Here is a 7,500-nt window from a genome sequence, read left to right as displayed (position 1 = left end):
GCTATACTGAGTGTCGAAAAGGAATTTTAAGCAAGTCACAACTGAAGAAATTATGGAATTTACAACCGCGCGCACACACACACACACACACACGCACACACACACACGCACACGCACATACACACACGCATAGTATTCCTGTCATAGAGTGTGGCTATAGAAGAGAAGTGAGATAAAATAGAAAAGAAGAAAGAAAAAAAGAAAGTAAAGAAATGGAAGAAGGAGTGGCAGTCTAAGTAGTAAAAACTCTGGTGGGGATAATGGGTGTGTTTTAATTGGAAGGAGAATAAGGTAAGGTGGGCAGGTGTTACAAATGTTCAATTTTAATTGTCATTTTATTCATTTATAGACATTTATCTATTTCTACTTTTATATGCCATCACCAATAATTTTCTCTCTTCTTTACAACAGATCATTGTAACTCTTTTGGATCTAAGTTCATTTGCTCTCTTATCCGCCATTTTAGCCATTGAATATTTTTTTCATTGAAGTCTTTTACCATTCTAACACCTGCCTATTCTACTTCGTTCTACATATTCTTCCTTTCTTCTTCTTCTTCCTCTTACTTTCTTCTCTCTTTTTATTTCTATTTTTATTTTCTCTTTTATTTTGTTTTCTTTTTTGTGTTTTTTTCTTTTATCGTTCATCTTTTACTTGTTTCAGTTATTAAACTGCGACCATGCTGGGGCACCACCTTGAAGAATTTGTAGACGGATGGATGGAGCCCACTACTTTTATTAAGTACAAGTACTTTTTTAAGACTGCAGCTCATTTCATCTGTCAATTTTGCCGAACCGCTATGTTATCGGAACATAAACACACTAACATCGGTTGTCAAGCTGTGGTGGGGAACACCACACACACACACACATATACACACACATTTATATATATATATATATACACGCACGACGGGTTTCTTGCAGTTTCCGTCTACCAAATCCACACACAAGGCTTTGGCCAGCCCAAAGCCATCATAGAAAACATATGACCAAGGTGGGTGCCATGCAGTGGGACTGAACCCCAAGCGGTGCGGTTGTGAAGCATACTTCTTAACACACATCACTCCTGCACCTCTCTATTTTTATTTTCTCCTTTTAATCCCCGTTTTCACTTTATCTCATTCCCCTCCATCAAGACACCCTGCGACAGTAAGCTTATGCGTAAATATATTCATATATGTTTATGTGCAAATTCCATCAGTTGTAACATGCCTGAATACGCCTTGCACCCACTGACGGAAATCAGAATAGCAAGAGACAGCTTTCTTCCCAACCATATGGTTCCGGGTTCAGTTCCATTGCGTGGCACCATGAGTAAGTGTTTTCTACTATAACCTCCAACCGACCAAAGCCTTGTGGGTGGATTTGGTAGACGGAAACTTAAAGAAGCCCGTCATGTGCAGCTACTGTTTATACCTCGCTCAGAGATTTATTATTGCTTGTTTCCACTTTTTCGAGATCAGCGACTGTTCGTCACTGGAAAAAGTATATATATATATATTTGCATCGAGAACCACTTCCCATCGCCAACCGGTGGTTGTCACTCTTCTGCGTTCGGCTGCTGTTGCTCAATGAGTTTATTTGTTTAATGTATTCTTCTTATTGTTGATTTATGTGTTGAAATTGTTACGTTTAAGCTCTTGTTGAAATTGAACTGTTGTCGTGTGGACGAAACTTTTCCCCCTGCGGGACAGAAAATTCTTTTTGCACAACTGATTTGGACTGTTTTTGTACCCGTTGTAGGGTAAAAAATTAATTCTTGTCATTTTTGACAAAAAAATATTTATGCCTGTGGTAACCAGGAAGAAAAGGAAAAACCCAGTTTGTCTGCTGCTGTTGGTGGTAATTTTTGTGAATTGGAGTTGTCAAAGGAACAACTGTTTAAATTTCGAAACCTCATTAAAAAAAGTGACAATGAAACACAGCTGTTGCCGTCACAGGATATGTTACAGAACTTAACTGCCAGAACGGTAGTCTATAAAATATATAACCGGAAGGAAAAAAGAATTATGTTTGTGAGGAACGAGGTGGTAGAAAAGTTCCTCGCCATATATGGGGAAAAATTACGTATGTTGGTCGAGGACCAAGAAGCGCCACTGTTAAGGCGCAATTCGAGAACGCTGAAACAGCAAAAGAAATATGGACCCAAACGCTTAAAAGTAATGAATATGTTGCTCCCGACTTACTTAGGTCGGAGAACTGCAAAAATAACTATAGAGAAGATACCAGATGGTTACGACGTAACATGGATGGCAGCCGCCGTAATTTACGACTCAGAGGAGGAGATAACAATACTCCAGAGGAAAAAGAGAGAGGCTCTAAACTGGAAATACCAAACTCTTGGGATGGTAGTTCAAGCCTCACATGACGTGCTTGAATCGAAGCCAGACCGCACTTTTATAGGGGAGGGACTGAGCGCTAGAGTACCAGTCGAGGGACGTAGACCTAGATGTTTTAAATGTGGAGAAAAAGGGCACGTCTGCTTGGACTGCAAAACTAATTTAAATATAATCAACAGGAAAAGGATGAAGTTCCTCCCCAAACAGAAAGTAACAAGAAAGCGGCGGAAAGCTTCACAGGAAAAGCGGAAGAAAAGAATAAACAAAACGCAGAAAACGCATAACAAAAGGAAGCCGAAGAGGAAATGAAATTTGCCACAGTGATTTCACATAAAAGAAAAAAGCCCGTGCACCAGACTCCCCTCCCCTGACAAAGAAGGCATTTACACAAAATGCAAACACACATAAAAAACTCCCCAATCCACCCCTAAGTCGACCCCCCCCCCCTCTAAAATACACTAGGAGAAAGGATTGTGAACTACATTGAGAAAAATGATGTTCTAGCGAGAATAATAACTGCGCATAAAAAATTGTATATTTTACAACCAATGCAAGGTATGCCACCGAATATACGGTTGGTAAGGAGAGAAGTAGACCTATTCGAACAATCTAAAGCAAGATACCCGCAGCACATACAAGGTGTTAGCCAAGACTTGTGTTTAGCCCAACGGCTACAACAGCGGCTACACCCCAGAAAGAAAAGGAGTGGGAAGGTTGGCGAATCCCTGCAGCCCCTCCCCATACTTAAAATGTAAATTACTTTATTTTTTACCATGGAAATTAAGTTAGGTTGTATAAATGTTCGTGGCCTGGGGTCTAAATGGAAGCAAACTTGTCTCCTGGACGACTTCAGGTCCCTAGATTGATACATGCGTGGTGACTGAGTCCAAGTTGAACGGGCCACAGGCTTCTCGCCTCGTCTAAATGGTTATGCGAAATTGATTTCTCCTATCCGACGGGGAGGCGGGGGTGTGGTACTCTTGTTTAGAAAAAAAAATTGGACGTACAGGTAAGGTACAGTCTTTCTGGACCCAGAAAGTAAGCTGGTCGTCCTATATGTGACACACGCAAGTACGCAGTCCTTCAGGTTGTTAACTGTTTACGCTCCTAGTGAGTGTAGACAAGCAGGATTTTTTTCGAAACCTGGAGAGCTTTCTGGTGACGTCAAAAACTCTAGTTTTAGCAGGAGACTTTAACACTATTCTTGACGCACGGGTGGATAGTGTTGGCTCGATTGATAGAAGGGAAAGTCATGGCCTTAAAAGGCTACTGGGGAGCTATAATCTAGAAAACTGATATAGACTGGATGAACCTCTCGTTCAACAGTGGACGTGGACTAATAACGACGGTTCATACAGTTCTTATTTAGATATATACATATATACGACGGGCTTCTTCTAGTTTCCGTCTCCCAAATCCACTCACAAGGCTTTGGTCGGCCCGAGGCTATAGTAGAAGACATTTGCCCAAGGTGCCACTCAGTGGGGCTGAACCCAGAACCATGTGGCTGGTAAGCAAGCTACTTGCCGCACAGCCACTGCTGCGCCACATAAGAAAACAATAAATATATAAATATATAGATACATATATATATACAAATATATATACATATATACACATATAGCTATACACATATATGCATATATATATATATATATATATATATATATATATATATATATGTGTGTGTATGTCTTTGTGTCTGTATTTATCCCCCATCACCACTTGACAACCGGTATTGGTGTGTTTACGTCTCCTAACTTAACGGTTCACCAAATAGAGACCGACAGAATAAGTACCAGGCTTACGCAATATGTTTGCGGTCGAGTTGCTTGACTAAAACCCTCCTCCAAGACGGTGTTGCGGTATGGTCGCAGTGAACTGAATGAAAAAAATAAATGAATAAAAGAATATATATGTGTGTGTATTTTTCTTACTGTTTAATACCAGTATTGATTTGTAAACGTTACCATAATATGGCGGTTGGGTGAAAGGACACGATAAAGTAACAGTTGTAAAATATATATTGGTGCCAACTTGAATAAAATATATATCGGTGCCCACTTGAATGAGTACAACCTTCAGAGCCGTGCTCCACTGTGTCTGTGGTCTGTTTTAAACAATACACAATTACATACATCGCGCACACACGCACACACATACGCACACACTTTTCATTCAGTAAAGAGAGTGGAGATTAGAGATCCCTCTTGGCATGTTTATTTGGCTTCTAATCGTGTAGGATGATTGTGGCGGGCGCTTGATATCCGTTGATTCCAAGTACCTTAAGCAACTGTGCAACTTGTGCGATGGGGAATTCCATGTATTGGACCATGTCACTAAAAGTTTTAGTATTCTGGAGGAATCCTTATCGGAATGTATGTATGTATGTATGTGTGTGTGTGTGTATGTATGTATGTATATTTATATATGTGTGACGGATGAGGGAGGGTCGTATATTTAACTAATACAGATTACGAAGCAGATGTCGAATATGAGAAGCATTTTTTCTCTCAATTCACTTCTCTTCCCAGATGAGTTTTAATGTATACCTTCCACCAGTGCGCATCTTCAATTTTCAGAACGATGGTGAGGTTACATATGCATCGGCGCCAACTTGATTGAGTAAAACCTTCAATGCCGTGCTCCACTGTGTCTGTGGTCTGTTTTAAACAATTTAAACGATATATAATTACATACATCGCGCACACACGCACACACATACGCACACTCTTTTTTTCAGTAAAGAGTATGCAGATTAGTGAGCTTTCCTTTTGAAATGGTATTATTAATTTTCCATTATTATTGGTGATATATTCAGTTAAAGGAACAGAAGCAAATGTAAGAAAATATGAAGTATTAATAAGGAAGTTTAGTTGGAATTCAGATCTGCGTTTTGAAACTCATATAAATTTTGAACTTTAATGAAAATAAGTGATGGATGTGTAGAATGGAATTTGCCATTACGTATGTGTGCGTGTGGCGTGCTTCATTGTATATTTTCTTCATTTACGTTCCTCTTATATTAGTTTGTTTCATTATGTTTTATCCTTAACGTTTAGCTTGTTTCCATTTACAGTAGTTCTTAATTCTCAAGATTGATGATAGGATAGCTTGACACGGTACGAATTGAAGTATGTATATGTGTTTGTGAATATTATCTGCGTATGTATGTGAGTATAGACTGATTTGGACAAGTAAACAAAATGTGGAACTTCTGCTATTTTAGCTTGAATACATTATGTGCACGACCTGGTGTGCGTGTGAGCGTGTGTAAGTTAATATATGTGCATGAATGTTCTGATAAAATTCATATATGTATATGTGTATGTTGGTGCCCTATCAATGGTTTTAGAATAATATATCCACCACTTCTAAATCAGTCGAGCGGGATATTTCTATACTTCAGGCCGCTCAGCTATGCACCTAAATTTCCGTACTAAAACAAATACCAATCTCCTTAACAAACCATGCTTCTTGTCTTTATATTCCTCTTTTTCTCTAACTCGCATTCATTTTCCCCCAAACATTCTATTTTATCTATTTGTTTATTTATTTCTTTTATATTCTTTATTTTCTGAAGAGTGCTGTAGTTCGCTTCAAGCATTGTAGTACAGAAGTAGAATATTGAATGAAATGAGAAATAAAGAAAACTTCTAACAATGCGGGAAGTTCAAAATCCTTTATATTTCGGGCGCAAGAAAGAAAACAGTCAAAGAAATGTGTATTTACATAGATCCTGCCATTTTGGATAGTGCGGTGCTTGTGCTAGTAGCAGCAGCTCCTCAAATGCTGTTGTTGTTGGTGGTGGTGCAGAGGTCGCATTGGGACTGGTTGTGTAGGAGACGGTGAAGACTGGTTGTAGGTTAGCAGCGGTGGTCGTGAAAGTGGTTGTCCATAGTAGTGAATGCTGTGGTATTAGTGGTAATCGGTGATTGTGTTGTCTACATCGGTGTAGTTGGTGACAGTGGTACTGGTAGTAGTAGTGGAAGATGGCATTGGTGGTATATGTTCTTGTAGTAAACGTTGGAAATGTGATTGATAGCTATCAACAACAAATATTCCCTGACGCGGCAGGCAGTAGCAGTGGCGTAGGGTGTGGAGGCGGCGAATATGGTGCTGGTATGTAGGTAACAGTGCTAATCACCATTGTAATGATTATAAAGATGGCGATGGCCGCAGTGATGCGGGTAGTGTTTTGTGGTATTTTTATGGTTTCCACAGGACCAACTGCAATCGACAATTGATTTCGGATTTAGTCGGTGCATCAGTAAAGATTCCATTATATGGAGATTTCCTGTAGTCCTCTCTGAGGCCAATATGGATGCGTCTGTCTCTTTGGTGGTGTTTCCACATTTGGTTAAGTGCTTGCGGAAAGAAGACGCGTTGGTAGTCAGGTGCTCCTTCAGTGGGACGTGAAGCGGTCAGACCGTACTATCAGTGTAGTAGTTGCTGCATTTGGAGCACCATATCTTGTACACCACGTGAGCACGTAGACATTTGTTTTTGTTGCGTATAAGACAATTTACCAATGTGCGGGGCTACTATTCCGCATCTGACCTCCTCGTTGACAGTATCTACGAAAGGACGGTCCCGAGTGGGCTAGCACAAGGTTGACGTCTTCCCTGCGGATTGCCTTACGGATGGTAGAGGTGGTCTTCTCACTAAAGTGGTGAATCCTCAGAAAGTAGATCCGAGATAGATTCCTCTTGCCACGTTTATTTGGCTTGTATTCGTGTAGGATGATTGTGGCAGAGTGCTTGATATCCATTGATTCCAAGTATCTTAAGGAACTGTGCAACTCGTGCGCCCTGGCTGGCGCTGCCACTTCATCTCTTGTGTATACGGGTGATCTAATATTGTATGTAGCTGGTTTTAACTTTGTTGGAGAGGGCAGACTTGTAACCAACGAAGATGTCTCCGCAGGCTAACTACGCCATATGCCCACGGGCATATGGCGTAGTGGTTAAGAACGCGGGCTACTAACCCCAAGATTCCGAGTTCGATTCCAGGCAGTGACCTGAATAATAATAATAATAATAATAATAATAATAATAATAATAATAATAATAATAATAATAATAATAATAATAACAACAACAACAACAACATCGAAAAATATCTTAGGAATGAGAACCAGGTTCGAAATTTCCCCAAGA

This window comes from Octopus bimaculoides, chromosome 2 (assembly GCF_001194135.2).
Source record: "Octopus bimaculoides isolate UCB-OBI-ISO-001 chromosome 2, ASM119413v2, whole genome shotgun sequence".
NCBI classification, from domain to species: Eukaryota; Metazoa; Mollusca; class Cephalopoda; order Octopoda; family Octopodidae; genus Octopus; species Octopus bimaculoides.
This window is presented reverse-complemented; position numbering follows the sequence as displayed.